The following is a 23,521-nucleotide window of genomic DNA, read 5'->3' as shown; positions in this document are numbered from 1 at the left end:
ACTTCCTATAACTTTAATATCCTTCACTAACCTCCTATCGGCCCTCCTAACCAGAAAATAATCTGTCTGAATGCTGTTTCCTCCAGACTCATATGTAATTAACCTGCTGTCTCTTTTCCTAAAATAGGTGTTGCACACAATCATGTCCGTTGCCTCCCCAAACTCGAGTATCCTTTCCCCTTCTGCATTCCTTAGACCATACGCACATCCCCCATGCACTCCTTCATAACCTTGTGCTGCTTCACCTACATGACCATTTAAGTCCCCTCCCAGAATCACTATCTCATCATCCCACATACCACCCACTACACGTATTAAATCATCCCAAAATCTATCTTTCTCTGCTTCATCCAATCCTGCCTGTGGAGCATAATCCGATATAATCGCAACTATCTTTCTTCCCAACAGAATTTCCGCTACCAATATCCTATCGCTTACTCTCAAAACATTCATAACATATTCCACCCATTTCTCCACAACCATCACACCAACACCTCCATATCCGTCTGTCCCCCCCCTGCCAAAACAACTTATAGCAACAGTCCTTCCCAACAATCTTTCTGGCTGATCCACCCCTGTACCGGGCTTCCTGCAAACACGCCACATCCACCCACCTCCTACTGAATGCCTCAACGGCTTCCCCCGCTCTTCCCTTCAAACTTCCCACGTTCCATGAACCCACCCTCATCCCCATGGGTGATGTATATTTATTATTATTTACTACTACTAATCAATCAATCAGTCATTTCCTGTGGCACCCCACGGGATGCATAGGGTCTCAATGAACTCTCTCCACCAATATTTGTCTCTTGCCATCTCCTTCAGGTCCCACCAACACTCCTCTCCTGCTTCTTTTTTCATTGTCCTCAACCAGGTTTCCCTCGGCCTACCTCTACCTCTTCTTCCTCTAGCAGTCCACTCTGGCACATCCTGTATTAAACTACTTCTTTTCTGTATATGTGCCCCAGCCACTTCCAGCAAGACAGTCTCACATATTCATTAACTGGTTCCACTCTCGTAATATCCCTTACTCTTTCATTTGTAACTCTGTCTTGCCACTTTACCCCAAGAATCCTTTTTAATTTTTTTATTTTCAAATCCTAATACTTTCTGATCTGTTGGAATTGTACTGTACCATGACTCATGCCCGTAAATTAAAATTGGTCTAACCACGGACTTGTAAATTTTCACTTTAGTATGTACTGAAAGCATATTATTATTCCAAACAGATTTCAACATTCCAACAGCTCGCCAAGCCTGTCTAATCCTCTCCTCAATTTCATTGTTTAATGATCCATTAGATGATACAATCGTTCCCAGATATTTAAAGTTTTCTAGTCTTCACCACATTATTCCCAATTACACAATCGATTTGGTTCTCCACGTTCATATTAATAAATTCAGTCTTTCCACAATTTATTACCAACCCCACTTTTTCTCCTTCCTCCGCCAGACAATCAAGCACCCTCTGCATCTCGTAAATACTTCCACAAATCAGTACAATATCATCAGCATAGTCCAAATCCATCAGCTTCTTATTTTCTTTCCAGTTAATTCCTGCATCTGTTCTCCTTACAACCTTTTTCATAACATAATCCATAACCAAAACAAACAACAATGGTGAAAGAACTCCTCCTTGAATCACTCCTGACCTAACTTGAAATGGAGCACTCAAAGAACCACCCACCATTACCTTACAAAAAGTACCTTCATGCAAGCTTTTATTAATATTTACAAACTTTTCTGGTATACCATAGAATCTCATAATTTTCAACATAGCTCCACGTGAAACACTATCAAACGCCTTTTCAAAATCCACAAAACACATACTAAGTGGCATTTTCATTTCATTAGCTTGTTTCATTAGATGCCTTACAATAAAAATCTGATCATTACAACCTCGACCCTTTCTAAATCCCGCTTGTTCTTCTCTTAAAATTTTATCAATTACTAGCTCTATCCTGTTCAACAAGATTTTGGAAAAGACTTTTGCAACTACAGGTGTCAAAGTTATCCCCCTCCAATTGCCACACACACTTAAATCTCCCTTTTTTGGCATTTTTATAATCACTCCATTTTTCCACTCTTCTGGAATTCCACCATTATCCCAAGCCACATTAAAAAGTTTCAAAAGCACATTCATCAACTCGTCATTTTCCACCTTAAACATTTCAGGGAATATTCCATCCTCTCCTGGGGCCTTAAAATTCTTTAACTCCTTTATAGATTTTGCTACCTCTTCCAAAGTTATATCCCCTGTTTCTATCTGCAAATCTCTCTTGGCTGGCAAAATGTCATCTTCAGCTGGGATTGGTCTTATTTAGAACAAATTCAAAGTGCTCTTTCCACCTTCCTTTTATATCCAGATCTTTAGTCATCAAATTACCATTTCTATCTCGTACAGGTATTTCCTTCCTTCTCTTTTTAGTCCCAGTTAACTCCTTTATGGCCTGATACGCTGCTCTTGTGCTCTGACCGTCATTTTTACTTAATTTAATTTCTGTCTCTGTCGCCTTTTCATCATATAGTCTCCTCATATCACGTCTAATGAGTCTTTTTACTTCAGAATGTAAACTCCAGTACTTTGTTCTAAGTACTTCAACTACCTGGCCATCAACATGTTGTTCTTCACTTCTTAACTTAGCCTCTTTCCTTTTCTGAATTGCATTCCATGTTTCATCTGACATCCACTTTTTCCTTCTCGCTTTTCCCTTTTTCTTAATAGTAACCTTAGCACTTTCATGCAAAACCTCTTTCACCTCTCTCCACATTTGATTAATATCATTGTCTTCAGATTCCATCAAAGTCTGCAGGACTAGAAACCTGTTCCTACATTCCCACCGAAACTTTTCCCTCGTGCTCTCATCACTTCTCAGCTCATCCAAATCATAATTATTACCTCCTGTACAATTACCATTAACGTTTCTCTTAAGTTTTATTTTAATCTTTGACACAACAAGTTGATGATCACTACCTATATCTATAATAATAATTTTTAAAAATATTAAAAATGCAATATCTCTGTTGAAGCATATTAAGAAATGCCACTACCCCCTTCCCTCCAGCCTCCCCCCACCAACCCACCCTCGCGACCCGCCCCAGCCTCCCCCATCCATTGTCCGGCCATGCGGGAAGCTCCCAAGTCCACGTGTCCCCTGGAAGACCACGTGTCCCTTGGATTGCACAGTGCGCAATCCACAGGGCAGGTGCGCAAGGCAGGTGGGCAAGCACAAATTTAGTTGTGCAAGCGCAACTAAGTTTGCGCTTGCGCACCTGCCTTTTCATGTGTGCAAGCGCAAAATTGCACATGGTCTCGTGCGGTGCGCAATGCACAAATGATATCACCATAGTGCAAGGGTTCGCAATTGCGCTTTGCACAAGTGTTTGCGCACCTGCCCAGCACTGGATTTTTTCAGCCATCACAACTGGAGCACAATATCAGTTTTTCAGCAGTATTAAGTGTTTTTTATAGTTTTAGCAACTAATAAAGATACAGCTATAGATGCTTCCAGAGCTTTGCGTGATGTTGTGGAGGTTTTGTTAATTGTTGTCTGGGAACATTTAATACAGTATCAGAAAGTTTCTTTTAGAAAACTCCATTGGATTGCCAACATGACACTGATGTTTTGTGCTAAGGTGACATTGGAGGTGAGCTGGTTTCATACTACTGTTGGCCAACCTCTTCCTACAAAAGAAGCCCAAAGCTTCCAGAGTATTAGAATTCATAGAAGTAAATCCAAAAAGCAGATAATCTTCCTTGTATTCCTGATATTTAGGTAGGTATGTTTTCTTTTTCATCACATATACCTGTACTTGATTTCCTGCACTTGCATTGCTGTTGCGGCTGCTACACTTATCATGTTTTAACCATCTGTCCATATTTCATGCTGTTAAAGAAATAACTGTGTAAGCTTACATGTGAATTTGAAAAAAGAGGCATTCACATTTTCACTTTTAAGACAAAACTGAGCAAGAGTTGCTCGAGTGAGGAGTTCAGCACCATACCCTCATGCATCCTGTCCCTTTTCCTCTCCCATCCCCCTACTGCCATCTCCCCTGAACTACTTTCACATTCATTTTAATTCTTACTCTGTTCCCTTGTCATTCACTTAAGTTGGACACTGTATAAGTGTTGTGGTTATTCATTTATTCTATATTCTTAAACAATCACCCATGTGCACATACAAATGATCAGTAAAGTTACTGATCCAAGATGCCATATGACCTATATGTGGTAAAGTTTGTGGGAAAAAAAAAATTTTCTTCTCACTTACCCCTTTGAAGAATGCTGCGTAACCACAGGGATACATGTACCCTAGCTTGGACAACACTGCCGTATGGGATTAAGGCGTCTGGCTTTAGATACAGTGAGTCCTTGAAATACGAAAACCTGAAGTATGAATTTTCGATGGTACGAAAGCGATTAATATAGGACAAATTCCATAATACGAAAATATCTGTTGATGATACGAAAATCGATACTCGATACGAAAGGAAATACAGTAATCCCCGTACTATCTGGACGCCCACTTTCCGGACATCCCCACTTACCGGATATTTTGGTCCCGGGATCCAATATTCGCCAAATGAGCCAAAAAATGCAAAAAATTAAAAAAAAAATCTGACTTTTTCCCGCCCGTAATTTGAACTTGGCACGCGTGGCGCGGGCCAGCTGTGTTTTGGTGTGTCGTTCCACTGCTGTCCGCTAGAGCGCCCCTGCATCCTCCCCACTTACCGCCTGTCTCTCGTTGTGTGTGCACACTCGTTGTCATGGCTGCCCACGTGCTCGCTTTTGTGGTGGTGCCTTACCTGCTGCAGGCTCTCCTGCTGCTCTTATTAATGTGTGTGATGATGGCCCTGCCGCCTGAGAAGAGGAAGAGAGTGGTTTTGACTCTGGAGAAGAAGAGGGAGATATTGGACAAGGTGGATCTGGATGGTCTTCCTCACGCATCCTTTGTGAATTCAATCTGGCCCGATCTACTTTGATATCAAGAGATCCCGAGACAAACTCATGCAGTATACAGCTGACTTCTCGTCGAAAAGCAAATGCAACGTGGAGAGGAAGATGATGTTTACTCCCAAGTATGCCGAAGTCGACTGCTCCACGTTGATGTGGTATCGACAGCAACGTGCTGCTGGTGTGCTGGTGCGTGGCACGGAGCTGAAGGCTGCTGCTGAGAAGTTCACAAGGCTTCACAACGCCTCAGACTTCAAGGGATCCGAGGGTTGGCTCTTCGCATTCAAGTTACGACATGGCCTTACCAACTGTAAGTCTCATGGCGAAGCTTGGACGCCAACGAGGATGGAGTAGAGGAGTTTCGGCACAAGGTGAAACTCTTTCTTTTTTTTTTTTTTTTTTCTTTTTTTTTTTTTTAAATAATGTGTCCGACTCTGGGCATAGGCTTCACAGCCTGCTATCAAGGCCCAGCAGTCCTCCTACATACCATACACCTCTACATGTCACCACTTCAGCGCTAACACCCACCGTCCATATTGAATACATGCTAGGGCTGACTCATACAGGACTGGTGTATTGGTATTAGCGGGGGTATTTTTACGACATGTCGGCGGGTCTTCTGGTAGATCAGTAAAGCCTGATTTAATGAAATTCAAATCCTTAAACTGTTCCCTGCCCCAGCCGGGATTTGAACCTGGGTCCGTTAGGACTGCACGCCACCTCTCTACCGGTTGAGCCACTGTGAGGGCCTCACTCTCGGTCAAGTCTACAATGCTGACGAAACTGGTTTATTCTATCGCTCTTTGCCTACGAACACTCTAGCCGAAGAGACGGAGAAGCATGTACCTGACCGCAAGCTTTCCAAGCAATGGATATCTGCTTTGTGTTGTGCCAATGCTAACGGCATACACCAGCTTAAGCCCGTTATTGTTGGCAGTGCAAAGCAACCTCGGTGTCTTCGTGGGGTGATGGATGTCCTTCCTGTCATCTGGTACCATTCCTTGAAGGCATGGTTCACTGCCCACATCTTCAAAGACTGGTTCCACTGCCATTTCGTCAAGGAGGTCATACATTACCAGACGGAGAAACTGAGAATCCCATGTGACCAGGTAAAGGCCCTCCTTCTCCTCGACAATGCACCTGCCCACCCATGCGACAAGGACTTGGTGGCTGAGAATGGCCGCATTAGGTGCATGTTTCTGCCACCTAATACTATTGCTCTCATCCAACCAATGGACCAAGGAGTGATCGTGGCAACGAAGAGGCTGTACCGAAGGAAGTTCCTGGACGAGGTGATGGTTGTTCTCGAGGACGAGGACAAGCACAGGGAGGGACGGGACAGGCGAGGCCAGCGGACTTTGGAAAACCTTCGCCGCTGCAAAATCAGAATGCCATCTTCAACTGGGCCAGTGCATGGAAGGAAGTCCCTGTCAAGACTCTAGAAAATGGTTGGTCTCATCTGCTTCTCGGAACGGATGTGGAGCAAGATTTCCTAGGTTTTGATGTGGATGACTTCCATGCACGTCTACGTGCGCACGGGGACGATGTTGATGTGGACGAAGTGCGTGAGTGGTTGGATGACGACGAGGGCGATCCTGGGTATCAGACCATGTCTGATATTGAGATTGCATCTTCAGTTGCAGGTGTCAGTACCCAGCTTGAAGATTCTGACGAGGATGGCGACGATGATGCGGACTCCTCTCAGCGTGACATTACTCCAGCCATCCCCAAGCTGAGTGCACTCCGGGAACATATAGAGTTCGTTCTGGACTACCTGGAGCACCAGGACTGCGACAGGAGATGGGGTCCATAGGACTTGTGGAGGACGTGCGCGCTTTCAGGCAGCGCATCGTTAATCGTCAAAATCATCGTTCCTTGCATCAGTCAACCATTGACAGCTTTTTCAGACCCATGACCCCGGCTGTGGCCAGCCCTGGCTTCACTCCATTGCCTCCTCAAGACAGGCTCTCATCCTCCGAGCACATCAGGCACGGTGGAGTCACCACTCGATGTGAGTTTGCTCCTCTCTTCAGAGTTGTCTGCAGTGGGTACTCCATCACCACGACCTAGCGACGTTCCCCTAGGTCACCTGCAACGCTACTCTCAGTCTCTGACAGTGATTAAATGCCTAGAACTTCTCCACTAGACCACACGGGAATTTACGGTGTTGTGCAGTGAAAAAAAACAGTGCATAATGTTTAGAAATTAGAATTCTGAGTGAAAAGACAAAGATTTAATAGGCTTTCATTGTAGTGTTAATTAACTAGAGTGTGTTATGTTTAGAAAATGGATTTATGAGTGCAAAGACTTTAAGTGCAGAGTGCAACACTTATTTCATTAAGGTACAATGGAGCACAAGTAAGACTAGAGTGCGCAGTGTTAAGAGAATGGAATTCTGAGTGCAATTGACTAAGTTCAGTGCAAAACTGCATGTACAGTGTACTGCAAGTGCTTCAGGAACTCCTTCTTACTGTCAGAGTCTGAGAGGAGGCGGGTTATTCATCGAGACGGCCAGGGACTTGCTGTAAGTACCCAGAATGTTTCTTATTGTACTGTATTTTCCATACTGTACTCATGTCTGACACCTCATTTCACTCTTTTATGTTCCTTATTGGTGTGAATAGGGTCTTAGGTGCTATGCATGTCCAGTAGGGAGGTGTTTTTCTGAGTTAGGCTAGGTTAGGGTCCATAACTACCAGTCCAGGAGCCAGGGACTTCTTGTAAGTACCCAGAATGTTTAATATTTTATAAACTCACCTCTAAAACCTAATTTTATTGTTCTTTTGCATTTATTTCAGTCTTTTATGTCCCTTATTGGTGTGATTTGGGCTTAAATAGGTGCCATGCATGTCCAGAGGGAGTTGTATAGGTGTTTTTCTGAGTTAGGGTCCATAAGTATAAGTCCTGGAGGCTGGGGCCCACTATTCGGACGAGACCACTTTCTGGACATGCCTTTGGCTCTGTTACATCGGATAGTGGAGGGATTACTGTACAGAGATAGCCCGATTATCCAGACTATATGGTGTGAAGAAGTGCCTGAATAGTCTGAAATCACGATTAATCTGGCGGAAACAAAACACAAGTACTGTTAGATTGATTTATTTACTGTTAAATGTACAATGAAAGACCCAACTATCTTCCCCATTCAGCCTGAAGAAAATTTACACCAGGTGAAATACAATGAAAACCCTGTTTGTACTAGTGTATGTTTCAAATGGTTCGATATTTCCATGCTCTATTCGTCAGACTTTGGGAAGATACTTGTGTCTTTCATTGTACACTTGAAGCAGCAGAAAGACCTTACCAATTCAATTCATAATCCTCCAGTTTGTTTCTGTATTTTTCTGACAACTTTCAGTTTGGTAAATTACTTTTTCTTGCTGAAAAATTTCCTCCCTGTTATTATTGTCACTTTCCCCTACAATCATTTCCAGCTCAGTGGAAGAAACAGTGTGCTCAAAGGTGGATATCATTTCCCAATTTCCCAACTGGAGGTTAGGTTAGGTTAAAAAATTATTAGGTACAGATAAGCTCGGTTAGGCCAGGTTTAGTTAAAAACTTAGGGAAGAACAGTCCTTTCTGCCATTATGTTAATGAAAAAAACAAGAGTTGTCACACCAGAACAGCTAAAACTGACAGGGAAACAGATTTAATAAGAAACGTTTACTGTACCGGTATTTACCATCCCAGAAATAAGCTGAAAAATATTACAGACCATCAGAAAGAACTGATTTGGTAAGGTGCCTCTACTGCTTAACCCCTTAACCGCGGGGCGTCACTTTCGTGACGCTTGGGAGCAAGGGATCATACCGCGGGGCGTCGCTTTTGTGATTCTGTGTTATTTTGAATTCACCCGGGCTTCCAAGTGGGGGCTTGTATCATCTATCAGTACTGCCAGTGTCCAACACTAGTCAGCACTCCTAATCTCATCTGTACTCCCATCCATTGTTGACAATGTAGCCATTTCTCCCAGTTCTTGACTCCCCTCCCTACCCCCCCTCCATTACCCTATCCTCTCGCCTGCCTGGCCGTGCTACGCTAAGTAAATCTTCCCTGGAATTTTTCACTGATTTCATCCATTGAAATAAGCCCTATTCCCTATTCTTATACCAAATAATATATACAAGAAATAAATAAGGTAAGTGAGAGTGCCATTCACCTGGAATTGGGTGATTATCACCTGACAACACCTCACGTGCACTCGTTCGCTAATTTTCGCTGTTTATTTCCCCTTGAAATATGCCGTATAATCTATTTTCGTAATAAATATACATATAAGGAGGGAAGGGAGAAGCCTAAGTGATATTTACATTCACCTGGAACTACCTAATTTATAATGTATTGTCTAGATTTCCTGCCAATCATTTCACTGCTATAAATTAGCTGTGTCAAGGGGCTAAACGTTGGCAGTACTGATTTCGCTAGGTAGGCCACCACCCCGGCCCACCCTTATCAGTTCACTCTCATCTTCCAGTGTGGGGGTACGTCTGTTCGCTCTTGCTAGCTTCAGGGCTTTTTCACCCCCTTGCAAAGAGCCCTGTGACCTTTACCCCCTACTAAACCTCGTGTGGAAAGAGGTAAAGGGCTGACAATTGATAAAAGAGTGACTACGATCTTTCTGTTGAGTAAAACAGCGCAAGTGGAATTGTAAATAATGTGTAAATACAGTGTAATGTGTAAACAGCAAGTGAAAGTAATAAATGTAAATATACGTGAACAGTGGAAAATAGTTTTATAAGTTACTTCAAGTGACAGTGCATAACACAGTGTAAATAAAATAGAAATGTAAATAACGTAAATAAAATAGAGAACGTAAATAGAAATGTAAATGAGTAGTATTATTAGAATACGAGTATATACCCTAGGAGTAATGAAAGTGAAAGTTTTACTCTAGCATGTCTGAATACTGTGAGTTATGAGAGTGAAATTGAAAGTGACATTCACTCTCAATGCTAGTATACAGGACGAGAAAGTGAATGCTACGTATTTTACTGAAAGAAATTGAATCCCTACAGTGACAATAAACTAATACTACTGAAGGAAACTTATGGATAAAGACTGTAGATATATATAAGTGTTATATAGTAATAGAAATATAAAGTGTGAGGGGTTTTATGAATAATAAATGACAGAGTACCAAGAGCGAACTAGCGCAAGTGCGACGGTCAGACTCGCTCGTAATTTTCATTGCTTTCACAGTGTTTTTTTTTCTTTTGGAGTATGGATCCCAAACTACTTGAAAATCATAGAGTAGTGTTTATAGTGTTAATATCTGGCTGTGGTAATCATAATACGGGTTGTTGGGAAGTGTAAAGTGGAGACTTCGTTACCCAACTTCAGAGGTCTCCACAAGTCCTACGGTAACCGACAAAGGCTCAACAAACATTCCAGGAGAAAGCTGAAGGTATGTGCCATAAGCTTATGTAATTTTAATATTCTAGGACTAATAACTGATTTTTGGCAAATATTTTTTGAGAGTCTGTCGGAGCCTGAATAACCCCGCGGCACAAGCAAAATATTGGTAAACATGCCCGCGGTGTAGGGGTTAAGGTAAAACATGTGTTTAGCCCCCTCAGTGGCTGTGGGTTCAGATATTTGCGTACTCCTGTGGTCGGCCTTGGGACCATTTTTTCAAAGTTCTAAAATCAATTTCTTTTTCTTTCGTGTGTGAAAAGACTCGTTTGGCAAACTTGGCCCCCCCTTCCCCCCCAACCTATCTTGTGATTTGTTATGATTTGTGTAAGAATTAATAAAATTAGGATGCGTGTTACATCAACATGTAAACATTGGCGAAAACATCTGGGACGAAGTGAACTGTGAATGCCAGACTGCTTGAGGTGGTAGAGTACGGTTGTGTAAACACACCAGTGACCTTCGTTCCCTTCCCATAATTGCTCGCAGTTTTTTATAGCTCACTCTAACTCAACGTCACTGACACCAGTACAGTAAGGCGTTGTTCAGGGCCAGCACTATGAAAGTGATAATGGAATACAGTACTTTATTATTTATATTAGTCCTCTCTCTTTCACACATACACATAAGAACAAACAAAAAGAATGAACAGTAAATGTACACTAACTCTAAGAATTATTTATATTAGTCCTCTCTCTTTCACACATACACATAAGAACAAACAAAAGAATGAACAGTAAATGTACACTAACTCTAAGAAGCAGAAATAACTGTTCTCGGTCGGTCCAAAATATATTGGGAAGAGTGATACTGAATGAAGAATGTGGAACTGAATGCTAACCTACGAGAACATGTGGGACAAAAGCGTAATTTTTTTTCTGATTAGCAAACATATTTTGTTCTATATCGTCTCTTAAAACTGTAAAACCTATGATCTTTCGTGTAAGCATACAGCCTAAAGACCTTACCATTTCAGTTCATATTCCTCTAGTTTGTCTTCTATATTTTTCTTACTATGTTGAGAGTGGTAAATTATGTTCTCTTGCTGAAAGAAACTTACTCAAAATTAGGGTGCATGTAACAAAAGCATGTAAACATCGGCGAATACATCTGGAGTGAAGAGAACGCCTGGCTGATGGGATGATAGAGTAGGGTTATGTAAACACACCAGTGACCTTCGTTCCCTTCCCGTAATTGTTCACAGTTTTTTATAACGCCCTAACCGAACGTCACTGACACTGAAACAGTATGGAATACTGCATGAAAATTCAAAATGAGAGCGGTGCTATGCACCGCGCTCACTTGCTGAGAGAAAATGAACTAACCCCTCTCTAGTAAACAAATTTTCATGCATTTCTCAGTTGAGTCCTCGTCCTTTCTTTCCTCACAGCTTCGCTGTATGTGAGGATATTTTCCCAGCCCTTCACCTTTTCGTATTGTTTCGTCATGCCTCCCAAGCGCCCTGCATCATCTCCAGGATTGGGGGAGCCCGCTGCAAAGAAGCAGCAGCACTGTACTTTAATTCTGGAAAGGAAATTGGAAATTATAAGACCCCATGAGGAGGGGCAGGGAGTCTCGGAGACTGGGTTTTTGTTAGGCCTTGCTGTTTCCACCAGTGGGACTGTGATGAAGAAAAAGGAGATGTAGAAGAATATGGCCATCTCCTTCTCTACAATCGTATACAGGTATTGCTTACTTCTTAATAGGGAGGGGTAAAGTTTAGGTGGAGGTCTGAGGGGGTCCTGGGACGAATCCCCCCATTTATATGTATATTTCAGTGGGGAAAATTGTTCCAATATATGAAATTTTTTTTCATTCATTCATTGTCAGATGCCATGTATCCCAAACGGGGTGGCCAAGGCTTAGAGTTAATTGTTTTACAGGGAGGGGCACTAATCCTCCACCAACCCCACTTGACACGTAGGGAGAACGTTGAATTACAAAATTTTTTTTGGTCCCTATCCCTTTCATATATTTAGGACTTAATGTAGATAGATAGATAGAATAGTAAGTCATGAACATATAACATTTCCCTAGGGAGTCCAGTTCTGAAGTGACATGAGAGAAGTTCATGCATCATAATGAACAATTAGGGGCTTAAGATTGACCCCTGATTCATGCCAACATTCACTGAGAACTCGTCATTCAAACCTCCATTCACTTTCACCTTGGTTTGAGCCTCTTAAACAGTTCTCTAACCATTCTAACGAACCACACGTCATTCCCAGGCTTTCTCATTACCCACTTCACCACTTCCGTTGAACTGTCAGAGACCTCCTCCAAGTCAAGAGAAGCAAAGAACAGCTCTGTCTTTTTGTATGTATTTTTCTTGAAGCTTTTTGGACAGAGGATGTTGCATCAGTGGTCACTTTGCCTCATCAATACAGTATTCACTCTTCCTGTTTTCATATCCTTCAGGACTCTCCAATACCTTTGTTATCTGTTTCAAAGGTTTTATGCCTCTATAATATTCTCTTTCCAGGGCATTCTTTCCCATTATACACATATAAAACCACATTCTTTAGCCAGTCATCTAAATCAAAGCAGTAATTAAATCCACTCCTATATCTCAGGAGGGATCAGCATCTCAGCAATGAATTCAGACACACCCACAACCTTCCCCAGCTGCATTCTGCTGATTGCCCCGGTCACAGTTGCATCAGCAATCAAAAGCCAGGGGCCAAATACTGGATCCACTGACTCCAAACCTTTCCTGTTCCAGTCAAACTCCTCTTTCAGCTACCAGTTATAATGCTGTCTCCAAGCACCTTTAATATCCTCATGTCCATCACTACCTTTCATTCATCATTCTTTAAACACTGCACACCTATGATGTCCCAGTTTTCTCTAATCATCTGGTTTGCCACCTTTAATATCATATTCTTCCTTGTGGCACTGATAAGGCTGTCCAATAAGTTTTGAGACTCTGATTGTACTCTGTGTTACTGGATAGTAAGTTCAGAAGATAATGCAATTTTTTTATACAGGTAGCTATTTTTAAAATTTTGCTAGGACCTAAATAATCTTGAATATTTCTGAAACGAGTACAAGTACAACAGACCCTCTCAATATGGTGAAGCAGTATTATGTGATGTCTCCATGGCTGTTTAATATATATATGGATGGGGTCGTAAAGGAGGTACAAGGTAGGGCAGTGGATGTGGGGGTGGCCCTAATGAATGAGGGTGAGATTTGGAAGCTTCTGGTGTTGCTGTTTGCTGATGATACAGTATTGTTGAGTGAAGATGAATGGGAGTTGCAAGGTTTGGTGAATGAATTTGGGACAGTGTGTAGGAGGAGGAAGCTGAAAGTTAATGTAAACAAAAGTAAAGTTATGGTGTTTGAGAGGAATGAAGTCACAGAGTGTGCAGTGAGGTTGGATGGTGAGGATATGGAGAATGTGAGTGCATTCAAGTACTTGGGTAGTGTGATGAGTAAGGATGGAACTTTGGGGGATGAAGTATGTGAAAGGGTACAGCAGGGAAGGAAGGTTGTTGGCACACTGAAAGCAGTGATGAGAAATAGGGAGGTGAGTATGGAAGTTAAGAAGTCACTGCATGATGGTATTGTGATCCCTACCTTGACGTATGGAAGCGAGGCGTGGACCTTGCAAGAGGGGAACAAGTCAAGAGTGAGAGCAGTGGAAATGAGTTACTTGAGAGGAGCATGTGGAGTGACATGGAAGGACAGGTTGACGAATGAAGAAGTGAAGGAACGTTGTGGGGTAGATGTGGATGTGGTTGAAAAGATTAGGAGAAATACACTGAGGTGGTTTGGACATGTGGAGAGGATGGAGAATGAAAGACTGACTAAGAGGGTGTATGTAGGTGAGGTGGAGGGAGGGAGAGGGAGGGGTAGACTGAGGATGAGGTGGAGGGATGGAGTTGAGAGGTATATGAGGGAGGGGGGGGTGAGTTGGGGGGAGGGGAGTCAAATGGTGGGTGACAGAGTGACTTGGAGGCGTTTTGTCTGTGGCCACCCTTTGCGGGATTAGGGCATCGGGCTATAGATAGATAGATAGATAGTATTATGTGATGAATCGCTTAAACGATGATGAAAAAGTTTGGACGTTTTGGATATATAATAAAATTTTTGCTTATGCAATCATTTTGATCCTATGAGAAGCCTTACTGGTGGATGTATGATCACTATTTTCACATATATGATTGCTGACATGCAAGCCTATAGTCATTTGTTTGTTCCAAGATGTCTTTTGAACTCCTCACTTTTGGGTGGAACAGTAGTGTGGTGTTGCAATTCATGTGGCAAGTGAAGTGCAGCAAAGAGAAATAACTACCAGCTTATGTGAGTTGTAGTAGTAGTAGTTGTTCCCTAGGCAGTCTGGCTGAACAGCCCCGAGTCCCTAAGGAAGGCCATGGCCGAGACCGGGTTTTACCACAGAGCTCTGAAGGAGTATATGTTGTGTTGTTGGCGTAGGTGATTGTGTGCAATGCAGTCATCCATAATGTGCTTAATAGTATGGGATGCTGTGTTACATCCTGGACAGGCATCAGCAACGGAGTCATCCAGCCTCTTCTGATAACTAAAGAGGGTGGGATAATGCCCACATCTCAGCCTGGCCAGGTGGACTCTGTCCTCACAAGGGAGATAGGATTCAGAAGGGTGGATATCAGGAGGCCGTGCATGCAGCTATGTTGTCTTTCAGTGACTGAATGGAGCGGCGAGTGATTTGAGTATGGAGATGCTTCTGGAAGCTGGTCTGAGGTGGGTGAGGGGGGAGAGATGACAGTATTCGTGTTGTTTTGATGTTCCTTGGTGTGTGCGGATGTGCTGCCATGTAGTGTAGTGGATGGTGTGGGTTTGTGGAGGCTGCAGCGAGAATTTGGGTGCCTCTCATGTCTCGATGATCCCTGACTTTGAGGACTTTGATTTCTTGATGTAGGTGGTCAGTGGGTGTAGTAGCTGTGCAGCCTGTGATTATTTTTAGGACCTTGTTCTGTATGGTCTGTAGAGTGTTGTAGTGTGTTTTGGTGAGGTTAGGAGCCTAAGCAGGGCTTGCATATCACTGAATGTATATATTGTTTGTATACTGTGGTGGTGGTTTCCTTGTTGTTCCAATGTTGTATGGACAAGTGACCTCAAGGCACTCTGTCTTGGTGTTAATTTATTTTTAATGTTTGTGATTTGTTGTTCAAAAGACATTGATGTATTGTATGTTACATCAAGGATTTTGTGTGTGTGTGTGTGTGTGTGTGTGTGTGTGTGTGTGTGTGTGTGTGTGTGGTAGGGGGGTTTTGTTTATGGTGAGGTGTGGGATTTGACTGTGTTCTGCTGTCCAGTTTGTGAGAAGAGTCACTGTAGATTTGGCTGGGGCTATTTTGAGCCTGTTTGTGGTGAACCATTCGTGTAGTGTGTTGAGGTAAGGTTGAATGATGTGTGCAGCTGTGTTTGCATGTTGGTGTGTACGTGTGAGTGTTATATCATATCCATAGGAAGCTGTGTGTATCTGTGGTGTGTAGGGTGTGGGTACGTCGTGCATGTTTAGGTTAAAGAGTGTAGGGGACAAAACAGATCCTTGGGGGATGCCGTTTGTGAAGTTTCTGATGTTAGAAGACTGACTGGCAAATGTTACGTGTGCACATCTGCCTGCTGAGTAGTTTGCCAGCCATCTTTTTGTGTTATTGTGCATGTTTGTGTTGAGTATTTTGTTTGTGAGGTTGTGGCAGGGGATGGCATCAGAAGCTTTGCTAATGTCTAATGTGACTAGGAGCGTTCTGTGTGGTGGCCTAGCTGAATTCATGCCATCAAAAACTCTCTGTGTAAGGTCTGTAAGAAGGGTGTTTGTGGAGTGTAGTGGCCTAAAGCCATGTTGTGATTGGGCTAGGGGAATGTGAGGTGTGACTAGTTGTAGTACCAGTCGTTCAGTGACTTTAGAGGGGGTGCAGAGGAGTGTGATGGGGCAATGTGAGGAGGGTAACGTGGGGTCTTTGTTGGGTTTAGGGATAGTGATGATATTGCCATGCTTCCAGATGTTGGGTATTATGTTGTGTGAGTAGCTGTAATTTGATATGTTGGTGAGTGCTTGTATGCCTTGTGGTCCAAGGTGTTTAAGGTGAATGTTGCTTATGTTGTCTGGTCCACAGGCAGATGAGTGCTTGAGGTTGTTAATGATGTGCTTTGTCTGGTTGTAAGTGAAAGGTGCGTAGTCTGGGTCTGTGGGGAACTGTCTCTTACGTTGGATGATACGTCAGTCTTCGGGATGGGGGTTTAGATGGCTGAGTTGTGAAAAGTGATTGATGAGAGTGTTTGCTTGTTGTTTGTTTGAGGGTATGGTGTCTGTTGCTGTGATGGCAGCGTGTGATTGTGTGGTGTTGCTGTTGGAAAGTGTGATGCTGTTAGTGTTTTGTAAAGTTTACTGATGTTTGTTTTGTGGTCAAGTGTTTGGAGGTAATTTTTCCAGTTTAGTGTTTGCTGTTCTGATATTTTATTGTTTATCTGAGTGTTGAGTTCTTGTATTTGTTGTATGGTGTCTTGTGTATGGGGTGTTGGGGAGTGTCGCAGTGTGTCCCATTGTCTGGTGAGGCTTTGAATTTCTGGTGTGAAGTTGGGGTTGTGTTTCTTTCTGTTGCCTCTAGGGATGTGTCTTTTGTCTGCATTTTGTATGATTGTATTGAAAGTGTGCACAGCGGTGTTGATGTTTGTGATGGGTGTACTGTTTAGTGTTTCGAAATGTTGTTCTGTTTCAGTTACAAAGGCCTCCCAGTTGGCTTTCTTATAATTAGTGTATGTGTGTTTGTGGCCAGCTGGGGTGATTCTGGTTTTGGTAGTGGTGATGATTGGGAGGTGATCAGAACCTAGGATTTTGATCACTCTCCATGATGTAGTGAGGGTGAGGTTTAGGGAGCAGAAGGTGATGTCTGGAGATGATGGCAGGAAGAGGGCTTGGTGTGGGATGTGGGTATGTTGGTCTAGACTGTTTAGTATGAAGAGATGATCTGTCTGGGATTGTAGTACCAGCCCTCTGTCTGTGTCAGGGTTGTTGACATACCAGGCCGATGACTTGGCATTGAAATCACCACCCAGGATGATGTTGGGTATGTTAGTGATGTGATGTAACTGTGGAGAATAATTGTGTGGTACTGTGTGGGATGATTGGGGGGGAATGTATGTGTTAGCGATTGTTATGTGTGATTTGTTACCAGTGCTTATTTTAATTGATTGTATTTCTGTTGTGGTGTCATGTGGGGGGAGAAGTGACTTTGTGTGTGCTCTGGTATCTGCAAAGTTGATGGATTTGTGTACCAGGGTGATGAGTCCACCGCAGCCTTCGTTGGCCCGGTCTTGTCGAATGGTGGCGAAGTTATGAAATGTCGGTGTTTTCTGTGTTCTGTGTAGTTTTGTTTCTTGTAAGATGGCAATGTGTATGTTCTGTTGTTTGATGAATTGTGTGAGTTCATGTATTTTGGTGTTTATGCCATCTATGTTTAACTGAAGGATGTTTATGCTGTTTGTGCAGTGTGTGTTGGCTTCTTCAGCACGGGGGGGAGATGGTGTGGGTGGAGAGGAAGGGGTAGGAGGAGGTTGTGATGGAGGTAAGGGTTGAGGTGGATTAGGATGGGTTGGAATGAGAGGAGTTGGGGAACTGGATGGTGTGGGAAGGGTCGGTGGGTTTGGCTGTGGAGGTGTGAAGGAAGTAGGAGTAGGATTGGAAAGGGGGGTTGATGGGTGGGGGGAAGGAGCATAAGGAGGAGGTCCAGGTGTTTGTATAATGTTTTCTGGATGCAAGTGTTGTGCAGGTGTAATGGGTCCAGTTCTTGCGGGAATTGCACTGAACTGAACCCTTTGTCTGTCGGCTCGATGTGATAGGTTTTGAGCATGTTGCACATATGTATTTGTTGGTGGGTCCTGGATTGCTCTCAATGTCCCCGGCTAGAAGAAGTCGTCGAGAAATGACAGCAGGGGAGTCATTTCTCGGTGCAGAAAAACGGTGTTGTTGTGTGTGTTGTGTTGGGAGATGTGGTACTTGCCCAGGCGACCGAAGCCACTCCCAGGTACTCGAGCCCCATGAGGGGCCGGGGGGGTTTGCGGTGGTTTGGCCCCCATGCTGTCCTCCTCTTCTCTTTGACAGCCTCGGGGGGGTAGACCCACGACGATGATGCCACTGCTCCAGGTCCAAGTTGTTTAAGGTGTATGTTGCTTATGTTGTCTGGTCCACAGGCAGATGAGTGCTTCAGGTGGCCGATGATGTGCTTCGTTTGGTTGTAAGTGAAAGGTGCGAAGTCTGGGTCTGTGGAGAACTGTCTCTTATGTCGGATGATATGTCGGTCATCGTGATGGGGGTTTAGATGGCTGACATGTGGAAAGCGATTGATGAAAGTGGTTGTTTGTTGTTTGTTTGAAGGTATGGTATCTGTTGTTGTGATGGCAGCATGTGATTGTGTAGTGTTGCTGTTGGAGAGTGTGATGCTGTTTAGTGTTTTTTAGAGTTTGTTGGTGTTTTTTTTTTTTGTGGTCAAGTGTTTGGAGATAATTATTCCAGGTTAGTGTTTGCTGTTCTTATATTTTATTGTTTATTTGAGTGTTGATTTCTTGTATTGTTGTATAATGTCCTGTGTATGGGATCATCCCTATATATCAACTTTTGCTCCCCAAACCTCACCCCCGCAACATTCTGGGGGCTGGTCAAAACCCTTGGGTCTGATCACCTCCAAGTCATCATCACTGCCAAAACCAGAATCATCCCTGCTGGCCACAGATTCATACACTAATTATAAGAGAGCCAACTGGGAGGCCTTCACAGGAGAAACAGAACAGCACTTTGAAACATTAAACAGTACATCTGTCATAAACATCAACGCCACTGTGCACACTTTCAATACAGTTATACAAAACGCCAACAAAAGACATATCCCAAGAGGCAACAGAAAGAGACACAACCCCAACTTCGCACCAGCTTAGGTGAGTTGGAATATTTACCAGCCATGAAGCGAACCTGGTACTGTTTCCAGTTTCTGTGTGTGTGTGTGTGTATTTACCTTTTTGTAGTATACAGGAATTGAGCAATGCTTGTGTTGTCCTGTCTCCATATCCACATTTATCTAGTCTACTTTTACACACATGAATGTTTTTCGCCTGCACCACCTCTTTGTCTAAGTCGTTCCAAATGTTTATGTATTTACCTAATATACCTAATTTTGATATACACGAAATGTGCAATGCTCGTGGGTTCCCGTCGCTGTTTCTCAATAAGTCAAATTTAGCTTTAAACTCGTTTTAGTTTTTAGACTGGACGATCTCTTTGTCCTGGCTATTCCACAGGTCTATACTTCTATAAGGAAAGCTATATTTCTTGATATCCTTCAAGCAGCTTGACTTCTTCAATTTCATTCCGTGTCCTCTTGTTGCTCTCTTATCCCATATAAGCAGATCTTCTTTGTCAGTTTTATCTACTCCTATCATGGTCCTGAACATTGCAATCATGTCTCCCCCTCTTTCTCCTTTCCTTTAAGGAGGGCAAATCTAGCTTTTCCAGCCTCTCTCTGTATGACAGATCTGCCAGACAGGGGACCATCATGGTTGCTGTTCTTTGAATTCTCTCAACCTTGTTTATATCTTTCTTTTTGTGTGGGAACCACACTACCGCTGCATATTCTAGCCTGGGGCGGATCATGGCCACTATCAATTTTTTCATCATCTCCTCATTCATATAATGAAATGCTACTCTTATGTTAGTCATGAGTTTATACGTCTCAGACTATCTTGTTATTATGTTTTTCAGGTGACAAACTTATCTTGTTAATATGTTTTTCTGGTGACAAACTATCTTGGACCAGCACTCCAAAATCTTTGTCTTCTCTCATTAATTGTGATTAATTCATTAACCATCAAATAATTCAGTGATGGCCTTCTGGTACTTTTACCCATTTCTAGTACAGTATTTTACATTTCATTACGTTAAATTTCATTTCCCACATCCGGCTGCAATCATGTATCCTATCCAGATCCTCCTGCAGCATTTTACAATCCTCCTCAACCTCTGCCTTCCTCAAGATCTGTACATCATCAGCAAACAGACTTGTATAACTGTTCACTCCATCTACCATATCATTTACGTAAATCAGGAACATTACTGGCGCCAACACCGAGCCTTGAGGGACTCCACTTGTTATTTCCCTCCATCCAGACATCCTATCCTTTATTACTGTCCTCATTTGTTTGTCTCTCAAAAAGTCTCTCATCCATTCCAGTTGTTTCCCCTTCAGTCCTCCTATATATTCTAGTTTCCACATTAGTCTCTTATGAGGTACCTTGTCGAAGGCCTTCTCAAAGTCTAAGTACACACAATCCACCCAACCATCTCTCTCCTGTACCACATCAATCATTCTTGAGTAAAAGCTCAACAAGTTGGAAACACATGACCTTCCACTACTGAATCCAAACTGACATTCAGCCAAAATATTCATCTCTTCTAGATATTTTATCCATCTGTCTTTCAGGATTCTCTCACACAATTTTGCGACCATGCTGGTTAGAGACACTGATCTATAATTCAGGGGTTCTTCCCTGTTTCCTCCCTTATAAATTGGTACCACATTTGCCCTCTTCCATTCTTGTGGCACTTTCCCCTCTTCCAGAGAACACACGATCAAACTGTGAATTTTATCCGCCAGTTGTTCTCCGCATTCCTTCAGTACCCAATTAGAAATTCCATCAGGTCCTGGGGCTTTCCTTACATCTTGAGTTTCCAGTAATTTATATACTTCCTATACCTCCACTTTTATATCCTTTATCACTGGTAACGGCCATACCACGTTGAGTACACCGCTTCCCGTCCGATCAGCGAAGTTAAGCAACGTTGGGTCTGGTTAGTACTTGGATGGGTGACCGCCTGGGAACACCAGATGCTGTTGGCATAACGTTCTCCCTACGTGTCAAGTGGCGTTGGTGGAGGATTAGTGCCCCTCACTGTAAAACAATTAACTCTAAGCTCTTGGCCACCCCGTTTGGGATACATGGTGTCTGGCAATGAATGAATGAATGAACATTTCTAATCACACTCTCCCTTCCCAAAAACTCTTTTTCATTAGTGAGAACCGATTGGAAACATTTGTTCATTATTTCAGCTTGCACTGCTGCATTTTCATAGACCTCTCCATCTACTTTCAGTTTGGTGATTCCTTCCTTTTGTTTCAGTTTGCCATTAACAAATCTATAGAACAGTTTGGGTTCATCCTTTCAATTGTCCATTATACCTTTTTCAAATTCCCTTGTTCTTCTCAGTGTATTCTTGTGTATTCATTTCTAGTTCTTTTATATTCTTCCTTTGTTCTGTTGTTACCTCTCTTTTTCCAGTTGTTCCATGCCGTATCTCTCTCTTTTTTTGCTATCATACTCCTTCTATTAAACCACTCCTTTTTCCTGTTTTCTTTCCCTTTTACTCTTGGTACAAATTTTTCCACCCCCAAATTATAGAGGTCTAGAAAAATATCCCACTTCCTCTGTATCTCTCTTGTTTCTCTGAATTTTCTCCAATCTGCATTTTCAAAAAATTATCTCAATCCAGTAAAATTTGCTTTCCCAAAGTTGTATCTTCCCTGTCTATGAAGTTTCGTCTCTTGGCTCGACGTTCCTATTATCATCTGGAACTTAATGACCACATGATCACTTTTTCCTACAGGACAGAAATATTTCAATGATTCTATTGCATTGGGTTCCTTGGTAAATAGTAAATCTAACCTTGCTGGTGTGTCCTCACCTCGGAACCGTGCCTCTTCTTTGACCGATTGCGTCATCACATTATTCATTATAATATTTAATAATATAGTGCCCCGTGAATCCTCGCTGCCTCCTGAGACCCATTCCTTCCAGTTCACCTCTTTACAGTTAAAGTCACCCACCAAAATTATATTGTTGCTTTTCTCAGTAATTTTTTGTAAATAACGAGCCATATCTGACAACATCTCCTGGTATTCATCATCATTCCATGCTGTCGTTCTAGGGGGAACATACACTACCACTGTATCTCTCTTGCCATGCTCTCCAGTTTCTAATTTCATATATATCACTTCAGCCCTGCCTTCTCTCATTTCCACGGTATCTACATTTATGTTGTTCTTCACTGCTAGCATGACTCCTCCTCATGTTTTTTCTTTTCTGTCTCTTCTGCACAGTTTGTATTTACCATATCCCAAATGAACATCAATATCGTCTCTTAATTTGGTCTCAACAAAGCACATGACATCAGGTTCATGTTCTCTCAAGAATTGTTAATTTCAAGCCTTGCCGATATTAAACCATCAGCATTAGTATATACCACCTTCAAATTATTTTTGATGTCATTTATACACTCTTCTTTCCTTCTCTCCGTCGGTACCACTTGCTCAATTTCTGATCTTTTATAGCCATCCCTCTTAGTTTCCCTCACTTTTATTTCCTTACATACCACTTCCTTGCTTTCATATCCATCACTCTCCAAAAAAAAGTATGACATTCTTCCTCTGTCCTCTTATTATTGTTTTCCTTTACTTGTTCCTTCAATGATTTTGAACTTCTCTTTCTTCTTCATTCAAATCTTTTCTTATTATAATATTTTCCATCCCTTCCTCTTTGCTTAGTTTCCAGGTCACTTTAAGTATATCATTTACGACACTTTCTGTTGACAACGTGACTCTCATTGGTCTTGTTTCCCCTTTCTTATAAGGCCCCATCCTCCTTACTTCCTCAGTTTCTTTTACCCACTTGTCTCCTTCGGGATCAGTCTTGCCTAATATTCCTCTCACCAGGTTCGTGTCTCTCTCGAGTCTCACGGATCTAACCTTTTTTTCCTGCTCCCCGTTTCCAAATATTACCACACACCTGTTCCTTTCTACAGTTTCTCTTACTATTTTCTCTTTTTTCTTCAGTATTTTCACTACATTTTCTTCCGTTTTTTTTCTTGTTCATTTCCCTTTCTTCCTGGGTGATTTCTCTTAAGCTGACCACTTCTTTCTTTTCTTCTTCTACGTGTGCCCACTTTGCCTTATGCTTTTCTAATACATTACTCACCTTGTCCGTTTTATTAATACTTTCTTCTAGTTTTCTCCTCAATTTGTTATTTTCACGCTTTCAATTCCTAATCTCCTCATTTGCCGTTTCATTGGACTGGATCAGACTCTGTATAATAATCTCTGTATTTTCAGTCACATCCTTTAA

The 23,521-nt window shown here is 42.4% G+C and overlaps 1 protein-coding gene and 1 non-coding gene across 2 annotated transcripts in view; both read left to right on the top strand.

Annotated features, from left to right (window-relative positions):
• Window positions 1-23,521, top strand: part of LOC145398117 (uncharacterized) — a 207,073-nt gene that overhangs the window by 115,686 nt on the left and 67,866 nt on the right. The gene's annotated exons all lie outside the window — the stretch shown is intronic.
• Window positions 21,125-21,243, top strand: LOC145418772 (5S ribosomal RNA). Its single transcript, XR_013900735.1, has one exon. It is a non-coding gene; the product is annotated as a 5S ribosomal RNA (ribosomal RNA).

The sequence above is a fragment of the Coenobita brevimanus genome, chromosome 1 (assembly GCF_032717465.1).
Source record: "Coenobita brevimanus isolate Jiangsu-jjx chromosome 1, ASM3271746v2, whole genome shotgun sequence".
NCBI lineage: Eukaryota > Metazoa > Arthropoda > Malacostraca > Decapoda > Coenobitidae > Coenobita > Coenobita brevimanus.
Note: the sequence above shows the minus strand (reverse complement) of the source record. Positions and strands in the feature narration are given on the sequence as shown.